Consider the following 20,047-nt stretch of genomic DNA (forward strand, 5'->3'; position numbering starts at 1 on the left):
TACTTAAGCATTTTGGAAACCAATGATTGCAAAACAACTGGGCAGGTGTAAAATGCATTTTTAAACACTGTGTTCATTCAAATGTTGAAACCATGGCTCGTAAATTCAAAACTTCAAAAAATATTTGCAACGGCTTTATTTGTTTATTTTGAATTCGTAAAATTAAATTGTTTTTGCGCACATTTTTTGTGCAAAGCTAAACAAATGCTTTCAAACCTTGATAAAATATACATTTTATATTTGAAAAATAATTTTAATTTGTTTTTCATTACCAAAGCTTTTTAGACGATTTAAAAAGTAAACAACACCGGTTAAGCTAAAACTGAAAAAGTGTTGTGCTCTGAAATTATTTTTTCTTGAACAAATAATGTTGGTCTTATTGGTGAAAATTTACATCAGTTTTCCAATTTCAAAACCCTAGTATTTTGAAAAAGAGTATGCAAACATCAATGCACAAAGTTGATTATAAAAGGGGAAAGCTGAAAATATTTCAAAGGCCATTTTTTTTAACTCGAGGATAAGAAAATTTCAAAGTAAAGTGTATGTTTTAATGTGAAATTTATTCCGATTTCAAAAAAGCTCACTTGGTTCACAGCCAAATAAAAGTGAAAATAACATATAATTGGACATTTTTTTTAGTCTGGAAGTTCTGACTTAAACTTCATTATACAAGTGTCCAAACGTGTTTTCATTTTTAAGAAGCTCTTCTAGAACTCCTTTAACTTTCTGCCACTTAAGCGCCCCTTCTTTGATAAAAAAAATAAATTTAGCATTAAGTATGAATTTTCAAAAACACTTCATCAAAAGTATTCATGCAATTGACTTAGGCGCCCCTAAATAAATTATCTAGTTATTGGTAATTCTATTTTATAATTCGGCGCCCTTTCTGTTTCAAATATCTAATGAGGATGTCATGAACATTTTATACAATCAACGATTTCGGCGCCCCCCCCCCCAATGGCTGGCGCCCTTGGCGGTCGCCAACTGCGCCAACCCCTAGGTACGGCGCTGCATTCCATTCTCTGTGGAAGTTGTTTTTATTGATTTTTCATGTATTTATTTGTCATTTTTTCATGTATGTTTTTAAATACAAGGAAATATAAAATTATACACATTTTCTGTCAAAACTTGAAGTAGTCTGCCATTTAAGGTTTTTTTTTGTGAAATTAAAGATACACTTTACATTTAAAAATGTTAAAATTTGATCAATTTCCAATTTAAATTTAAGGAAATCATTTTATTCTGTAGCTTTACTTTTTGGAGGAGACAAAATCTTCAAAAAGTTGAATTAGGCTGATTAAAGTCAGCCATGAAATAAGTGAGTGGAAGCACATGCATTAGGATGGCTCGAGGTGGTCGATTTTGCAGAACAAGGTTTTTTTTCGGTTGCTTTTAGGCCCCTAAACAACTCCTCGAAATTTCGAAGCGGTTGGTTGCGTCCACACTTGGCGCATTGCATTTCAATTTTGTATGGGAATTTGTATGGAAAAACTCTATTTTTTACATTTTGATTTTTATCATTTTTATGTTCCACTAAATTCTTCAAACCAACACAACAGCGTTAAAATTGGGAAAATTCTCTAAAACTTTCCCCAAGAAAGTATTGCGCTATCATGCTCCTGTCAAAAGACACAGCGTGCTCAAAACTGGTCTAGAACTTGATTTCCGAGCAAAAACCACGTTTTAGACCAGTTTTAAGGACGCTGTATGTTTTGACTGGAGCAAGATAGTACAATAATTTCTTCAGGAAAGTTTGAAATAGTTTTCTCAATTTTAACGCTGTTGTGTTGGTTCGAAGAATTTAGTGAAAAATAAAAATGATAAAAATCAAAATGTTAAATAGAGTGTTTTTCCATACTGATTTCCATACGAAATTGATTTAAAATTGAATTAAACAACTAAATAAATGTCTATCATCTTTTTACAACTCATTTTATCTTAGAAAAAAACTGATCTTCATCGAAATGCACTTTTCGCACTTATTTTAATTACAACAAACCCGATTGAAGAAACTCTTAGAAACTGTCTTACTAAAAGATTACTTGAACTCTTCAGTAACCCCACACTAAATCACCACATAAAAAGGGCCCTTTCCATAGTTGTGATAAAAGAGCTCAAAATGCGAAACTGAAAACGACCACTCTCTCCACACCGCACTTGTGCATATGTTGAACCGCCTTTTTTCCTATTATCCATTCAGCACAGCAGCACAACATAAGAGAGGGCAGGCAGGCAGTGCATAAAACTGCACCGCGCTGTTCTTCTTACGGGTTCAGGAAGACCCTCACTCAACTGTTTGCTTTTATGCTGCTCGGTACCAGGCTTGCAGACTTGTCCTCTGTATGCTTTCGAGGTTTTTCTCTTTTGGCTTGTTTTCCCCCTTTTCCCCGAGTCTCATCACCATGCTTGCTATCTGGTTGCTCTGATATGTTGCACTGCAACGGACAACTGCCTTGGAAGGATGATGAACTGCACTTGCAACTTGCAACGAGCTCGCTTCTCTCGGGTTTGAGGTTGCTTGTCGGTAAACGAAAATTGTAAATTCAAATATGATAAACGTTTCTGGGAATCACATCGAAAGGTAAACATGCCAATATGGGCAAATAGTTTTCCCCCCTGCTCAGAAAAGTATCTTCGAAGTCGAAGATGCTTTGATGTTACGATTGGAAAATTTCCAATAAATGGGAGATAAATTGTCCTCCCACAAAATGCTGCTCAAAGATTATCCTTCTATTTTCAGAAACATGCAATTGAATCAAACTTAAATTGCAAATGCCAAATTGTCCTTGCAAAATTCTTAATTAATCCTCCGAATATCCTCTTACCATAAGCATATCTTTTATGCTGCACCCAATCCTGTTGGAATCGATAAGCTGCCTGTATGGCTGCAACACGCACGACAAGTAGAAGGGATCGTTCCCTTTTGAAGACAACGCCAACGTCGAGTAATGAGCATAATCCAATTGGGAAACGTCGCTGTAAGCGCCTATCGGTAGGCAACCGAGCACATTCTCGTTGGATTTATGCTTTGCCCTTCGTATAGGGTGCTCGATTTATGCTACAGTCTTGTTGGAAAAAGAAATTTATCAAATTTAGATTTTGTTGATTGGAATTTCTCCTTGAAAATTAAAATTATAAATTTAAATCATTTTGTCACATTTTGTTCTGTTTTTCCTTCTAAGTGACGCGGAAATGGAATACATTAACCTAGTTTTATAATAGTCGACGGTCGGCAGCCCCATTTACATTGGATAATTTATGTTTGCCGCGAGTCAAGGAATGTCCGCCGTAGTATCCAACATTTGTGTGAAAATGACAATATAGATCATATTTTACTAAAAATAACTAAAGCATTGCTAGAAAATAGATAAATTTGGAATATTTTTCAGTCAAGGAGGAAAACATAAAGTAAAAATTTGGAAAAGAAGGAGGAGACAAGCTTGATTTCACAGCAAAATTTCAATTAATCTTAGATTCTTTTTTTTTAGAGTTATATCCCGAGCAGGTTGGAATAACAAAACGGTGGTGTTCCCAAAACTTAAAATTTACAAAAAAAAAAAATTTAATGTAGTTTTTTTCAGAAAAAAAATCTAAAGTATACAATATTAAAATAAACCGATTTTTTGAAATTTTTTCGAAAACTAGGGAGAAAAAACTTGAAATAAAATTTACAATGGTCTGATTTTTTTTCAGAGTTTACAAGTTATGAGGTTGTTTCTCAGCAACCAGCATTCAGGTCTTGAATGGAAAATTGTTTAAAAAAAACATTTATTTTTGAACTTATTTTACTTTCATTTATACTTATGAATATTTTTATTCGGACATATGTCTGATATTTTCCAAATATCATGTTTTGCTTAAATTCTTTAGGCCGTTGCAAATATTTTTCAAAATTTATCAAAACTTGTCCGAAAAATCAGGGGCAATTCAAATTTTTACAAAATACATCAAAATATTAATGAAAATAGAAGTTAAATCAACTGAAAATAATCTAAAACCATTTTTTTGCCTTGATAATGAAATTTAGCATGTTTGGGCTGGATTAAAAATATTTTGAATTTTTATGAAATTCCAAGGCACAGCACCGCATAAACATAAAATTTTCTTCAATACTTAGATATTTTGGAAACTAATGATTGCATTGTAAAATACTTTTTTCATTGACATGTTGAAACCATAGCTCGTAAATTCAATTTTATTTTTTTTTTATTTTTTTTTGTCCCCCCCTACCCCCGCTTGACTTCGGTCAGAGGCGAGGGACATAAACTTCTCAAAATATTTGCAACGGACTTACACGAAATAAAAGTATTTTTTTTTATGTTCGCTATTTAATGATATATAAACTTTTAGAATTGTCCAGGCTTCCATGATATAGATACAGATACCACAACTAAATAATTTTTAAAACTATTTTTAACGTGAAGACTTCCATCATCGCCATGATTTTTCGTTCAAAGATATAAGTTTTAAGTCGCTATCAGTATTTTGACAAAATTCTTTCTACAAGTTGTTTAGAATAGTTCCCTACACATGCTGAATCCTTTTGGTAACAATTATCCCATTCCTTGCAATGTTATGGAAATCGTAGAGCGTCCAATTTCCCGGGGTTACAAAATTCCCGGGAAACGGGAAATTTTCAACAAATTTCCCGGGAATTCCCGGGAAATTTGAAATATGACGAAAATTATTCTGATCCTGTTTCTGATTAATATTTTGCAACAGAATTGTACAGAACGTCATCTTTAACGTCCAAAATCAGTGTGAGGATCAATGAATGGCTTGAATGCTTGTAAAAAATCATGCAACTTTGAGAAAATATTATAAGTTTTCTTATTGTTTATGCTTTCTTTCCAATCGTACCAAATCAAAAAAAATATTATTAGTATTTTTTGATAAAAAGTATTTTTTTAATCAAAGTGTTTGTACAGAGAAAATCTATGCCCCACAAAAATAAAATTGCTTTTAAATTTGTCTTAGTGACCATATCGTTGAAACGAAAATAACATCATGTAGAAATAATGTTTTTTATGGCAAATTACTTATTTCAGAACAAGCATTTTCAACTTGTGAACAAAAAGATAATCATTGAATTTGCCTAAAAATCTAATTTCTAGTGTTTTTTAACTTGAAACACTGTTTCATGAAACCAAACTCACAGATTTAAAAAAATTGAAGCGAGTTTTTGAAATATGGTTGGATTCTTTGGGTAAACTTCAAAAGATTTTTCATGGTTCCATTTATGTAATGATTTTAGTTATATGGTTAAATGTCCTTATAAATTAATTAGTTTCAAATAATTTTCATAGTGTAAAAGTGGTTGAAATTAAACGATATTTTTTCATATTTAAAATTTAACGGTTATATCTTGAATACTTTTAAACAAATTCTTCTCGAACAGCCCTTTTTGAAAAAAAATAATTATATCAATTAAATTTTCATCCAATTTGGTCAAGGTAAACAAAAATGGTGAATATCTTATTTTCAAATGATATAACAAAAAAAGTCTTTCAAATAAATTGTCGAAAAGAAAATAGGCAATATTCATTCCATTATAATGTAATTTTTGCTGCCCAACATATAACCAACCAATATTCCTAGTTGTGAATGCTTCAGGAATAAATATTATCTGAATTAAAACTTGACATGAAATTAACAGACATAGTTCAATATGAACATTAAATTGAAATGAATAAAATCAAATAAGGTTCTCTAATTATTATTTTTTGTATGATTTCAAAACATTGGTGCCAAAAAGGTAGAAAAATGTATACTTCCGTTTGGATTTCGGGAATTCCCGAGAAATTTACAAATTTCCCGGGAAACGGGAAATATTTTATTCCGGGAAATCCCGGGAATTCCCGGGATTTTTTTCCTGGGACGGGAAATTGGACGCTCTAGGAAATCGTCATCAATCAATGGTTGCCAACTAGGATGTCAATGATTGTACCACAAAATTATACAAATTCTGAAACACATTTGATTTAGACCAAAAATTCTTTCAGTGGCTTCAAGAAGGCAACTCCGTTTGAACTAAATTTTTCAAGATGAAACAATTATCTCATTTCAGATTGCAACCACCGAAACCGACCTTCCCAGAAAATAATGACCACTGGGATGCTGTGTAAATATGTACCAAACTTCGAGGAGCAACCGACCGCCACCCGTCGATAAGAGGACGAGCAGCAACCGAAAAAAAATCCCCGAAAGTACGAAATGGTCCACTGCTATCTCAATTACCACCCAAAAAACCACGCACCCTCCTAAATACTCTGCCCGGGAAAAAAATCCCTTTTTTATCTCCCTTCCAAAACTACCCTTAACGCACACCACCAGCGTAAAAAAAAATGCGGACACACACTTGAACCATTACCATTTAATCGAGGACCGGGGGCCTCGTGCAGTTTAGGTACCATCCCGTAATTCCACCCTCGCACAACGAACCTACCTTCTGTGACCATCATGACGATCATCATCGTTATCGTTATATGAAATAATTTGGGAAATTGATATCCTCTCCCACTCCCACAGATGTGATTAAGTCGTCCTTCCGAATCGCTTCAAGTACATCTGGAGTGTCCTTGAGCATTTCTTCCAAGGGAGGAATTTGAGATTAAACAGGACGGTACCGTCCTTGAACCGTTTGGTTTAGAATTCAGGAGTCCTCTCAATCAGTGTAATAAATTCCTGTTTCGTTCTCAATTTTTTCTCAAGTATCAGTGTTTGTTTTGTGGTTGAAATCGGTTGCGAATTGGTCAACTCAATTTAGATTCTAAGACTCTTGTTTCGTGACATTCCTTGACATAGAGTTTATTCTTTGACAGCTGGTTTTAGGGATTACATTGATTTATCCGGGCAATGTATTTTTAATTGCCGGGACCATCATTCCTTTGTGGACCACCAACTTTTAATAAAATGTGTACCTGCCTAAATATTAGGATGTAACAAAACCACACTTTTTTGCGAGCATTTCAGGGGATGATCCCCTAGGTGTACTGAGTCAGAATACCAAATATGAGCCCGATTGGTTGCAACAGGACCTGGCGCTCCGGATTTAAAGTTTAAATGGGATTTAACCCATAAAATCGGTGGGTTTTGGTTATTGCCATTTTTGAGTCCTTCAACGATTTTTGGATTTTTCAAAAACCTCATTAGCGTATAGTTTGTGTTCCAGGGTACAACTTTGCCGAAGACTGCGAAGAGATTTGCCCGCTCTGAAAAATGGTACAGAATTTACAAAATCTTTTCTCTTGTTTTTCTGATAACGTAAAACATGTTCTGGCAACACTCGCTTTTGAGGCGCGCTTTCGGCAAACTATGCAACGCATGCTACGGTGCGTCGCGACAGGTCGCGATGCGGTGGCATGTATTTATCCAAGCGTCGTGTTGTTGTTTTTGTTGTTGTGATTGTTGAGAACAAAAGATCTTATGGAACTGCAAGAAGCTCTCTGGTTGAGCCTCAGGGTTCTGTTGGATGCCCAGGCAGAACCGATTCTAAACCTTGCTCGATTGTCAACTAACGCGGCTTTCTTGAAAGCGCTATATTACGCACGGATGTTGTGTGCATTTTGAATATTCCGTATTCCGGAAGATATTTCGAGAGACACGCATTTTGATGAGAGTTTCCACTCGCTTTGTAATCAATCTAAGAGTTATGGCAAATTGGCAAATTAATGTATTTTATTGACAACATAAGTAAATACTATTTTCATACAGCAGAGTTCTCTTGCTAGATATTTTGCGAATTCATTAGACACCAATTGCACTATGTTCGAGCATAGGTTCGCTAACATGTCCCCCAGCACCAAAACTGGTCGAGACGAAAAAGATCCACACGGGTCAATGACTGGTCCAGGTGGGTTTAGAACTAAATCCTGCGAGTCACTGCCAAATAGAATATAGGAATCTACGACAAATTTAAATAGCAGCACCGGAGATCGAATCCTCCGGCACCATCGAAAACATAAGCACAACATCCAAATTTTCTTTCCATGCGTCAAACTTTGACCGTTGTACGCTGGATGTTTTCTCGCTGCTATAGTTACGACGCCTGGCTCTGGATGCGCGCGTTCAAAGAAAGTGTTGCCAATACTAATCAAACAAATCAAGGGCAAAAAGTTTTTTTATTTTCAAATCATTGTACAAGCAGTACTAATTATCAAATCTCTTCACAGTCTTCGGCAAAGTTGTGCCCTGAAACTCTAACTATCAGCTCATGAGGTATTTGAAAAATCCAAAAATCGTTGAAGGACTCAAAAATGGCAATAACCAAAACCCACCGATTTTACGGGTTAAATCCCATTTAAACTTTAAAGCCGGAGCGCCAGGTCCTGTCGCAACCAATCGGACTCATATTTGGGATTCTGACTCAGTACAGCTAGGGGATCATCCCCTGAAATGCCCGCAAAAAAGTGTGGTTTTGTTACATCCTACTAAATATATTTATAACATCACTAAAAGGATAATACTAACAAAAATTATCAGTATGGAGATTATTATTTAAAATAGTCTTCATAATTGATTTTAGAATACGTACTCTGTCGTTAAGACTACTGTTAAAAACTTTGGTTTAGATAAATTATTTAAGTATTATTTTTAGGAGAGTAGCTCCACTCTGCATGAGTATCGTGCAAGCAGTAGTGATAGGCCCCCAAAACCAAAGCTAAAAACTCTATTCGCCACCTACATTCGAGTAGGAGAACTTTGGTGCAAGGTTACTTTTACGGTTTTGCACGATAAGTGCAAAGGGGAGTGAAAACTATTCTAAGATCTTTTAAAAGAAAATTGATCTTTTGGAATAAAATAAAGTTGCCATTTTCATTGAAAATTCTGAGATCCGGATTGAAAACGCGAGAATGAGGTTAGATTGCTAATTTTGAAAATCAATCCAATTATCATTTTTCAAGCAGATCTTTGCTTTTAAGGTAGAAGTGACTTTAAAAAATAATTGTCCCCTTGAATAATCTACATTCTCAATTGATTAGTTATGTTTTGGTTGATTAAAACATTCCCTTATTTTGAATCAGATAATGAACAGGTTGGTCGATTTAACACAAAAATATTTTCGTTTATATCAATTAAGCTATTTATTTCTTACCTGAGAATGGTATAATTTGCTTTTAATGTCGATTTTATGATGAAATAAAACAATTTCAAATTTCAAACCAATTGACTCGCTGTAGGTTATAATGAAAACATCACCCCAAGTTTGAGCGCCCTCTAGTGGGGGTTAATTTTGACGCTTGATTGCCTATGGGGAGATGGATTTTTGTGGTGTTCTCTTTGTGCTTTGTTCGTGTTCATGTGCATGCCATGCAAACAGTGTGCGGTGGTCATTGTGCGAATGATTATGGTTTTATTCTCGTGTTCGTTTTGTGATGTTTTTGTGTTGAAATCTAGCATGGTTTTTTTGTGTTGATGGATTTTTTTTATTGTGGTGGTGATGGTGTTAAATAATAAGAACATTCAATTTACTAACATTGAGTCCAAAACCTCCCTACAAACATCTATATCACTAGGTGACATAGGGATCTCTGCGCATTCTACACTGAAAGAAAGGCTCACAGCAATAGAGAATTTGCAGCAAAGCTAAAAGACACATGCCGCCACCTATGAACAAATAGCGCAAACCTATGATTTTTGGAAAAAATGTGTTTTTACCTTCAAAATCAACATTTTTATTGAACTTATGCCGGATTCGGACGAGAAAAATTATTTCCAACAATTTGGTGTATAACTTTCCAAAATTTGTTTGATTTTTCTATGAGAAAACTGGAAATTTAGAAAAAGATAGTAATTTGGACTATTTGGCAAGAAAGTCTGTCAAAAATCAATGAAAATTGTTGAATATACGTTAACATATCTGTTATCATTTATATAACTGTTTATTTCTTTGATATTTACGGGGAAACTAATTTTTTCGTGTTCCAAAACATGTTTTTTAAAGAAAAAGTTCACAAATTTTTGCGCGCCCAAAAAATGATGTTCATTATTTTAAAGCAAAAAATTTTTCTCGTCTTTTGCAACTAGTTTCATTAAGATTGATGCAGGGAATCATGAGAAATAAGCGATTTTGTTCTTCAATCCAGCAGAAAGGAATACAATTTTGGGCAAGTAACCTCATTTTGGCGCCACCTACATTTGAAACACAGGCGCGCTGCAAAACCTCAATGTCACATGTTTCACACGTGAATCTGCCCCATACGACTTTACATGTGAATCTCATGTGCAAATCACTTCGAAAAATCTCATCGCGCGACACGGTAAATTCAAAAGCAAAACACGTTAACTTCATGTGACGAGGCACATGATTTTGCAATGCTTTTCTTATTAAAGTTAACTGAGTTTGTAGTGCAAATCGAACAGATTTCCAATGGTTTACACTTGTGTAAAAAATGAGAGGAGGTTTCTTTTTTATTAATTTATTTCTCGGTTTGAACTATGATTAATATAAAAAAAAAAACATTTTTGAAAGCATGTAAAAAAATCACTCATTTCACTTCACTTCACTGTTACGCTCGTGGTTGCGCTTTGTTGCTAAATTCTGATCAGGTTCCGACAGCGTTTTGATGATCTACCACGAAGTTTGTGCACGCCGTGCCGGACCGGAGAATCACAATGACCAGGACGTTCGGGAACGGGTTTAACCTGGCCGAGCAAAAGTGCACCGAGAAGACCACGTACTTCTCGGTCCGGTAGCTGGCGAATCCGTAGCCCGCCCTGGATATCCATGATGCATCTCGAAAAGCACCTTTTTCAGAACGAACAGCTCCGGATCTGGAGCAGATTCCGAAGACAAACCCTGATCTTCTGAAAAAATAAAAATAAAACGCATTAATTTCAAACAGATTAACTCTTTCACCTACACGCAGAAAAATCTGATTGTGAACGTGGCAAAATGTTGGGCACAGCTACTAAACACGATTGTCATCTCGAGGCCAGTAAACATGTTTGCCAAATTCAAACTAACATGTTTGTGGTTTCAACAAACATGTTTGTCATTGCCACGGCCCAGCATGTTTGTAAATATAATAATCATTTGGGATGATTTAACAAACATGATTGTTGATTCAAAGATCATTTTTATCAGAATAAAAAAAATCTGGGGAGACTTTTCTTCTTCTTCTTTGTCTTCCTAATATAGGTAAACAAAAGCTAGGTTTTTCGATGAGGTTTATTTAACTTTTTTCACTCAAAATTACAACACATTATGGAGAGTTCCGGCCACGCTTATTTGATAGTCATTTTCGCGGGACGCTGAATAGGAAAATCAGCTGCTGGAGTTGCACCATGTTTTCTGAAAAAGGAACTTCTGAAAAAATCAAATTCCTCGTAATAATTAAATTACATACCTTTTACCTAGTTTCCACAGGATTCCACCAGCCTAGTTGTATATCACTGGAACAACAATTTGTTTATAAATTAAATATCAAATAAAATACATACTTTGCTATTTCGCAAACATCCCCAGAATTCGAGATTTTTCACTTCGGCCATCTTGTTGTTGAAGTTGAAGTGAAAACATACACTGTTTATTTTTCTTACACGTTAAAAGGGGTTTATGTTCAGACAACAAACATGTTTGTCCAGACAGCAAAATGTTGGTCAAACCGAAAAACGTTGATTATTGAAATTATAAAATGTGTTTGTGGTGTCTACAAACCGTGATAGTTGTTTTTTATAAACTGTTTTGTTCATTCAAACTTACACAATTTTTGTGCGTGTACCACCTACCACCAGATCAAAATATTAACCCTCTCCCGCCCATGGTTACTCCAGAGCACCAGAGCACCACCTAGGCATATGAGCAACTAAATATTCAGGAGCACTTTTTTTTCTAAATTACAGAAAAAGCTTATTTTTATCAAAACAAAAGTTTATTAACGTTTTGACTAATCATAAACAAGACAAAACATTGTTATTAGACCGATAGTTTTATTATTTTCCTCATTTTTCATGAAAATGGTTGTTTGTGGGTTTTGAATGAGCCAATCAAAGAAACCTGAAAATGCAGAGATTTTAGAATTTGTAGTTTATACTTCAGAAATATGGTCTTACAGCAAAGAATAAGTAGTTTTTAACACATTTCAAAGCGTTTTCAAACAAATGAACCAATAGATTTGAAGAAAACGAGATTTTGTATTTTTAAAAAAAAGTTGCTCATCTTCCTGATGGTGCTCTGGTGCACCACTTCAAATTCTACTTTTTTGTCCCAATTCGATGTTTGTGGGTCAAAGTAAAGTATTTCCTGCATTATTGTACCAAAATTAAGCGATTTACTATTTTTACGAAAAGCAAACAGCTCTGGGCGTTTGAGGGTTAAAAGTATCCTTAGGAAATTTGTTAGCTAAACGATCATTTTAATCCGAAACGATCCAAAAAGCAAATTTTCCACCACCATATCGTCCGTGGCCATCCTACTAATCGAGATTTTTTGTCAGACGTATTTCAAAACCAAATATTCCTTTCTAACGTGTTTTTCACTTCAAAATCAAAGGAAATGTCGAATGGGGCAAATCGATGAGAAATTCATTTGAATTTGAAGGGAATTTCTTGTGAAAAAGAGTGGAAGGTTTCTCGCTAACGATCAGCTGGTTTCAAGTTATTTTCACATTCATTTGAAATGTAAAACATGTGAGGGCCAATGGAAAAGAACGTGAAAGCATCGTGTAGATTTTTGGAGACACTCACGTGAAAAAACACTTGAGTTTGCTATGTTGGTTTCTTTCAGTGTTGATAGATGTTTACTAACATACCTCCCAATCCCCGAGGTTAGCAAGGTACCGGCCAGGAGCCCCTTATCTTACTGGGTAGTATTACACGCTCATCTAACGATGAAAACATGGTATCTCCCGTGTTGGAATATTGTAACCGGATGAGAGTCTAGTGCTATTGTACGTTTAATTACAGTTAAACAGCAAGATAAACGTTGTGCAGTCATCCGGAATTGTGCGATCTTTATTGCTAATGCTAATGCTAATGCTAGTAGCTCCACTCTGCATTGTTTGATCTCCATCTTTAACTGCTGTTGTACGTTACCTTTCGAATTTTAGAATATAAAAAATAGAATGAAAAAACAACAAATATTATAGAAATTGCGTGAATCTTTGTTCAGTTATTTTCATTAAGCTCGTCAAATATCATACAAGTTTGTCTTTAGCATTATTCAAATAATTCGAACAGATCGACTACTAACGCTATTCTGAAATGTTTATCTCGAGTGCTGCTGGCTCTCAAAAAACGTTTAGAGCAGGATTTTGGAATTGAGTAAATTATGATTACTAAGCGGATTGCTTTATTTTAATACTCTCAACTTATAACTTATAAGAAGAATAAGCCCAATGAGATCTTCTTTTTTAACACTCCAAAACCTTAAAAGACTCAAACTAACTACCAAGTGAATAACTCAAGTCCCACTACTTCCCGGAATTGATAACACCACTTAACGCACTGACAAAGAACACGGAGTGCAATAGAAACTAAACGGGAGAGAAAAAAATCGCAACAAAACACACAAATTCCCCGGCAAGCAAACCGGAACGAAACATGCGGATACTGGCCGGAACGCCTGGTCCGGACCAGGACATGACATCAGGAACCATGAGCCACGACCAGGAAGACAGATTGTATCTATCGGGAAAGAGGGACCACAGCGTGGGATGCCACTGTGAAAATAAGTGAAAAATAATAATATTTTTTATTATCAACATTGTTTACAATAATTTTCCTAAATTTTATGACTTGAAATTTAAAAATAGTGTTATCAATGTGTAATTTGCAGTGAACTTTTCGCAATTGTGATAACACAAAGAGAGAGCGAACCCAACGGGAGGGTATCGTTTGTCGCAATCATCGAAGCGTAATTAAGTGATTGTAATACATTTTTTGCGCGTCGTCGTCCCTCCTTAAACGTTGATTTGGTTGGTTGGTTCCCGTTAGAAAACTGCGTACGAAACTTCCTCACCAAGGGGGGTAAGTTTTTTTTTGTATGATTCGCCATGCTATCGCCACTATCGATGACGCGTTGATACGCGTCGTTGGCGAGCATGAAACATGACGGAGTCGTGACATCTGTCGATTTTCTTTATGTTTTCATGCTTTTGCCTTCTGGTTTGGGAGATTTTTTGCACACACTTTTTTTTTGAAATTGCACTTTCGTCAAACGGTGGTCGTTTGGCTTTTTTGTTTTAAGATGAGATTTTTTTCTCTCGCGTTGGTTTTTCGTAAGATGTAACCGTTATAATTTCTTTCGCATTACGAGCACAAATGCAGCTGCTGTTGTCTTTAATGTTTGATGTTTGGCAGGTGAGTTGACGTTTGAGTTGAAAAAAGATTACTGCTCTTTGATGTCGAGCGATTGCAGAACGGACTGTTAACTGGTTTTTTGATGAACATCTGCGAAATGTTGATTGCATTTTATTGGCAATCGTGCTGATAATAAAAGAGTTGAACTTATTTTTAATGATTTCATGTTGTGTTTTTGTTTTCAAGAGGTCATTTATAACGGGTAATTGGTAATTTAATGAAATTTAATGAAAAAAAGGAACAAAAAAAAAACAAACTTTCAAAATCTAAGTTACTTAATCGGATTTAACCGTACACATCAACAATAGCTTTTGCACCCCGATTTCGGTTACAGACATATTAGTATCTTCAAAACTACGGGAACTATCGGGAACTATTTTTTATTCATCCCCTAAATTACTATCTTCATAGTTATTTACAACAGATTCTTGCAGGATTGGGTCCGTAAGTTTGGCAATTTTGGAATAAGAAGAAAATAACTTCCTTGGTTGCTGTGCAACCTTAAGCTTAAAAAAATAGTTGGTACTTTGTTATAAATGATGAGTTAAATTTTCTCTTTCTTTTTTTTTTAATTATGAAGAGGCAAAATGCAAATATAAATTTCAAATAAATTTCTGAAATTGTAATTTAGGCCAATGCTAATTATAATTCAAGTTGTGTAGCCCCTTTTCAAGAGAATATTTTGCTGAAATTAAACCTGACATATAGATGCTATCTGAGCGAAATTGACTCGTTTTTAGCACAGTCTCAAATAAAAATGTGATTAGAATGGGAATATTTCCCTTATCCGAAACAAATGTCACCCAACTAAAACCTCAAACGGAAATGGCCATCAATCTCCTTATTTATTCTTGTACTCTCTTCTCCTTCTTATCTATATTCTACAGGTTAGGGTAGAGTAGTCATCAATGAGACACGGGGAACAATGATAAAATGGCTCTCACAAGTCGTAGTTTCAACCAATCAGGCTCATATTTGGGGGAAAGGTGTGTCTACTGGATACACGTCTGCCATTATAGTGGCTTTGGTTATGGACGCTCCCTTGAAAAGTTATTCATAAAAGTTTGATTCTGGGGTGTAAAAGTAAATTATGGACAAAAATTACTTTTTCGCTCGTAGGCTGCCATTAACACCAGAACTAATATTTCTTCAAATTTCTTTCGTCGTTCCATAGGGATTGAGTTGGGCTACAATGTCCTTTCATTAGGTTTGGCCAAAATTTAGAATATACCCAGTATCCAGGACTGTCTCATTGTTCCCCACTCATTTCAGCTCATGGGTAACAATGAGACACTTTGATTTTTCTTCATTAAACTTTTCAAAATCGATGGAAATCTTTCAAAACATGAATTAAAAGTGATTTTTGGCATATTTATAGAGTTTTAACTTCATTTAACCAAAACTACAAAGTTGTTTGGTATAAATATACGGATTTTACAAAATTTTAATACTTTTTAGTATAACTTTTGTTAATTAAAGTTTCATGTTGGCAAAATTGCTCTAAAATGTTCAAGGCAAGTTACCTGCAATGGAACAATACAAAAACATGGTGTTTTACTAGAAAAATCTTGATCTTCATAGTGTGTCTCATTGTTCCCCAGCTGTCTCATTGTTCCTGCCAAGTGCGTCTACAATGAGACAGTTCAATAACTCTGGCTGTAGATGTCGGATCGATCTCATATTTTGGTCAATGTTAGAACACATTGAAAGAAAGAAAATGCAACAAAAAGCTCATTAAAACATGCTGATGAAAAAATTAGAAAAATCTTTGAAAGTTAAAAACCAAAAGTGTCTCATTGATGACTACCCTACCCTACTCCACTCTCAACTCTTTAAAGCAAATAGAACCCGTTCCCTGCCGCCCATGATTGACAATCGCGTCTCAAGCGTGCCCTGCGCTCATCCGAATCAATTTTTTGACAATCACCGCCCGCCGTCAAACAGAGTGCGATTAGCCGAAGTAATCCTTCGTACAAATGAATGACTAAGACAAGACAAGAGATAGAAAACGACGACAATGCCTTGCCCCAACAACAAATCGCTTGGGCAAACATTGCCGAGCAGGAGAAGAGCAGGAGCATAAACATACTTAGGAAGCCACTTGAACTGTGTGATTTATGCCTTCCTCACCCAACCCGGTCTCAACAGAAAAGGCAACGCCGCAGCGCAGAAGAGATACGGTTCATCTGCATTTACGACCTGACTGACGTCCGCTTCAAGAGCAGTAACTCTTTGGGTTTGCGTTTGTGAACCCCAGGAGTGAGAATAGGAAGAAAAAAAATGTGGTAGAAGCAGGAGGAGGACTCATTAAGAATATACCACCGTCTTTGGAAGCAATAAACGAAATAAAACAATGAAAAGATACAATGAACGAAACAACGAACCTAGCAACTGCACACGGGGATGTTGCCTTCTGGAAAGGATATCGTAGGGATGTCAACTTTGTCTAAAAATAAAATCTTGAAATAAAAGAATGCAAATGAGCAAATCTCTACCAAAACCGGAAATGGATTTTGTTTTTATTTTTTTATTTAGCTCAAACTTTGTGGGGGCATTCCCAATGACCAAAGAAGCTATTTTGTGTCATTGGTTCACCCATACAAGTCTCCATACAATTTTGGCAGCTGTCCATACAAAAATGGTACGTACATATTCAAATAGCTGTAACTTTTGAGTGAATTATCTGATAAATTTGGTGTCTTCGGCAAAGTTGTAGGTATTCTTGAGAACTATTGAGAAAAAATAGGTACACGGAAAAAACATGAAACATTCGTGAAATTTTCCGATCTCTTCGAAAAAAATATTTTGAAAATATCTAAATCAAGACTAGCATTTTCAATCCGCCTAATATTCAATGTTTGGTCCTTTTAAAATGTTAGTTTTGATTTTAAAAAATATTGTTTTCGTAAAGATCGGAAAATTTCACTAATATTTCATATTGTAACATTGAAAATCGGACCATTAGTTGCTGAGATATCGTCATTATAAAATGGTAGAATGTTTTGATGAGATTCAGAAAACTTCAATTTTCGTGTTTCTTTTTCTTAAAGCGGCTCTATCTCAGCAACCCGAGGTCCAATCTTCAATGTCTCTTAGACAATTTTGTGTTCTAAACACGCTGGTTTTTCGTTGCCGATTCCGCCTTTGTTTTCCCCCCGATTGTGTGTGTATTTCGACCCGGACGATTTCGCGATGTTTGACAGTTGCTTTGGAGAATTCGAACGGTTCGGGTCGCAGTTAACACGCCGGTTTTTCGTTGCCGATTCCGTATTTGTTTTCCCCCCGATTGTGTGTGTATTTCGACCCGGACGATTTCGCGTTTTCGCATTTTATTTGGTTTTATCTTTCCACAGCCGGCTGTCTAAGATTGAATCATTTATGCTAAACTCAACACCAAATAACCGAGAATAATCTCATCCGCATCATCCGACTGTTTGCCTTGAGAATGCATAATACATCACCCATTAAACAAAATTCATTGATTATTGGGTCGCATCATCATCCTCTATGATGAATCCTGGCCATTACCCTTTCCCACTAACAAAATCCCAAGTAGAAGTAGTTTTCCGGCACACGTGGGGGTGTGGATATCGTATAGAACCCACCCTTTGTAGCAACCTGCAACATTCCCGTCCCAATCCCCTCGAGATCTACAAACTGACATGGCGGGCGCCGTTGGTGGCCAATGACTGTTACCTATATGCTTCAGATCTAGTTTTAATGATCTTGATGTTTTATCTTTTCAACGCATTCATACATGCTGTTGATAAGGGAAACACCATTAGATCGTTTAAGCGTATGGTCAGTTGTATTGATAGGAGATTACGGTCCTGTTCAGCAACGGAGAAGGACAACCATGGGTGGTCTCTCATGCTCATGCTCATGCTCATGAACTTTATTTTTTTTTGAAACGGTCACTCATAGCCACTATTTTTAAAAATCGAAAAACTGCAAATATTTCGCTAAAATCAAACATTCGGTGGCAATATCTTGAAAACGGAGCCCTTTATCAAAAAATCTGTAGAGTACTTTTTGATTGCAAATTAAATTTTGCATTAAAAACTAATGAAAAAATAGTTTTTGCATAAAACTTCGATTTTTTCCAAAAATCACTATTTTTTCAAAAAATCATAACTTGGCGGCATATTTTTTGATCATGTTTCTCTATGGCTCAAAAGTTGCGGGTTTTTTGTCCCCTAAAACATATCACAAAATCTCGAAAATCAAAAAATACGTATTTTGGAAAATTGAGTTTTTGCGAAAAAAAAACGTTGATTAAAAAATCTGCAATTTTTTTCCGTGTACCTATTTTTTTTTTCTCAATATTCCTCAACAATACCTACAACTTTGCCGAAGACACCAAATTGATCAGATAATTCACTCTGATTACAGCTATTTGAATATTTACGTACCATTTTTGTATGGACAGCTGCCAAAATTGTATGGAGACTTGTATGGGTGAACCAATGACACAAAATAGCTTATTTGGTCATAGGGAAGGCCATTTATTAATGTCTAAATAACAAGGAGTGCCAACATCATTTGTAAAATTTAAAATAAATTTTGAATTTCATGTTTGATGTCAAACATATTTTACATATTATCTTAAGTTACTAAGGCCAACTGGGGAATATCGCTAGTACAGTCTGTATAGGTATAGGAGATTTTAGAGCAATAATTTTGAACATTAGTGTACTGATTGTTCTCTTCCTGTTTTAACCGAAGTCAATGAATTTGTTATATTTGTCCTTATCTGACCCAGATGCCCGAGTTTGATGAAAAATAATTTAAAATTATAGATTTTTTTATTTTGAAATCATGAATATACGTAAATACAACAAACAGTCTTTTAAAAATAAATTAAATAAAATAGTAAATATTTAAAGCGTTAGGCATTTTGCGGATCTTTGAACTCAAATTTAAACAATTTTCCCTAACAAGTCAAATTTATGGTGATATATCCCAGTCAAATCAATCCAAATTCTGAAACGGAATCAAATTAGAATCGTACACAAATTCCGTTTCAAACGCAACAACTGACACCAAGTCTTCCGCAGATTTTGAAAATAGAAGCTTTAAAAAAATTATTTTGTTTGCAAACTTTGAACTTTGCTAAAAATGTTTGCCGTTAATTTTGAAAAAAAAAATAGACTTTCCCTATTGATGTCCACACTTCAAGTAAATTTTGAACATCTTTTTTTTTGTTCTTTCGAAGCATATGCTTTAATGAAATGTCATAAAATGGTTTATTTTGTTTAGGGCTAATGCAATTCAAATTTTTATCTCCACCCCCTTAAAAAATACTCCTAAAAATACGAGAGAAAAAATTGTTTAGTTTAAAATAGAAATTTCTATTTATAAACCTTGTAAGATAGATTGTAAACTTTTTACAATACATTTTATGAAGCCAATTTCGTTTTTAAGAAGTAAAAAAGGTCTTTTTAAAGATCATATGTAAAAAATTAAAGAAATAAAAAAATGATGCTTTTAATGTGACTGGAAAAAATCAGGCTGCATTTTTAATTGACACTCAGCTGGCAAAGCTATATGGATGAATTAATAATGCAAAATTGCTTTTTTTGGCCATAGAGAAAGTGTTCACACAAAACAGAAAAAAAAGTTTAAAGAAGTTTCACAGAATTGCAAATAAATTATTTCATTAATCAAGTCAAATCAACACTCCCATTTTTTTAAATAGTTGTGGAGTTTGAAAATTGGTTGTAATTATTTTTTTGTGATTTTTTTT

Source organism: Culex quinquefasciatus, chromosome 2 (assembly GCF_015732765.1).
Source record: "Culex quinquefasciatus strain JHB chromosome 2, VPISU_Cqui_1.0_pri_paternal, whole genome shotgun sequence".
NCBI lineage: Eukaryota > Metazoa > Arthropoda > Insecta > Diptera > Culicidae > Culex > Culex quinquefasciatus.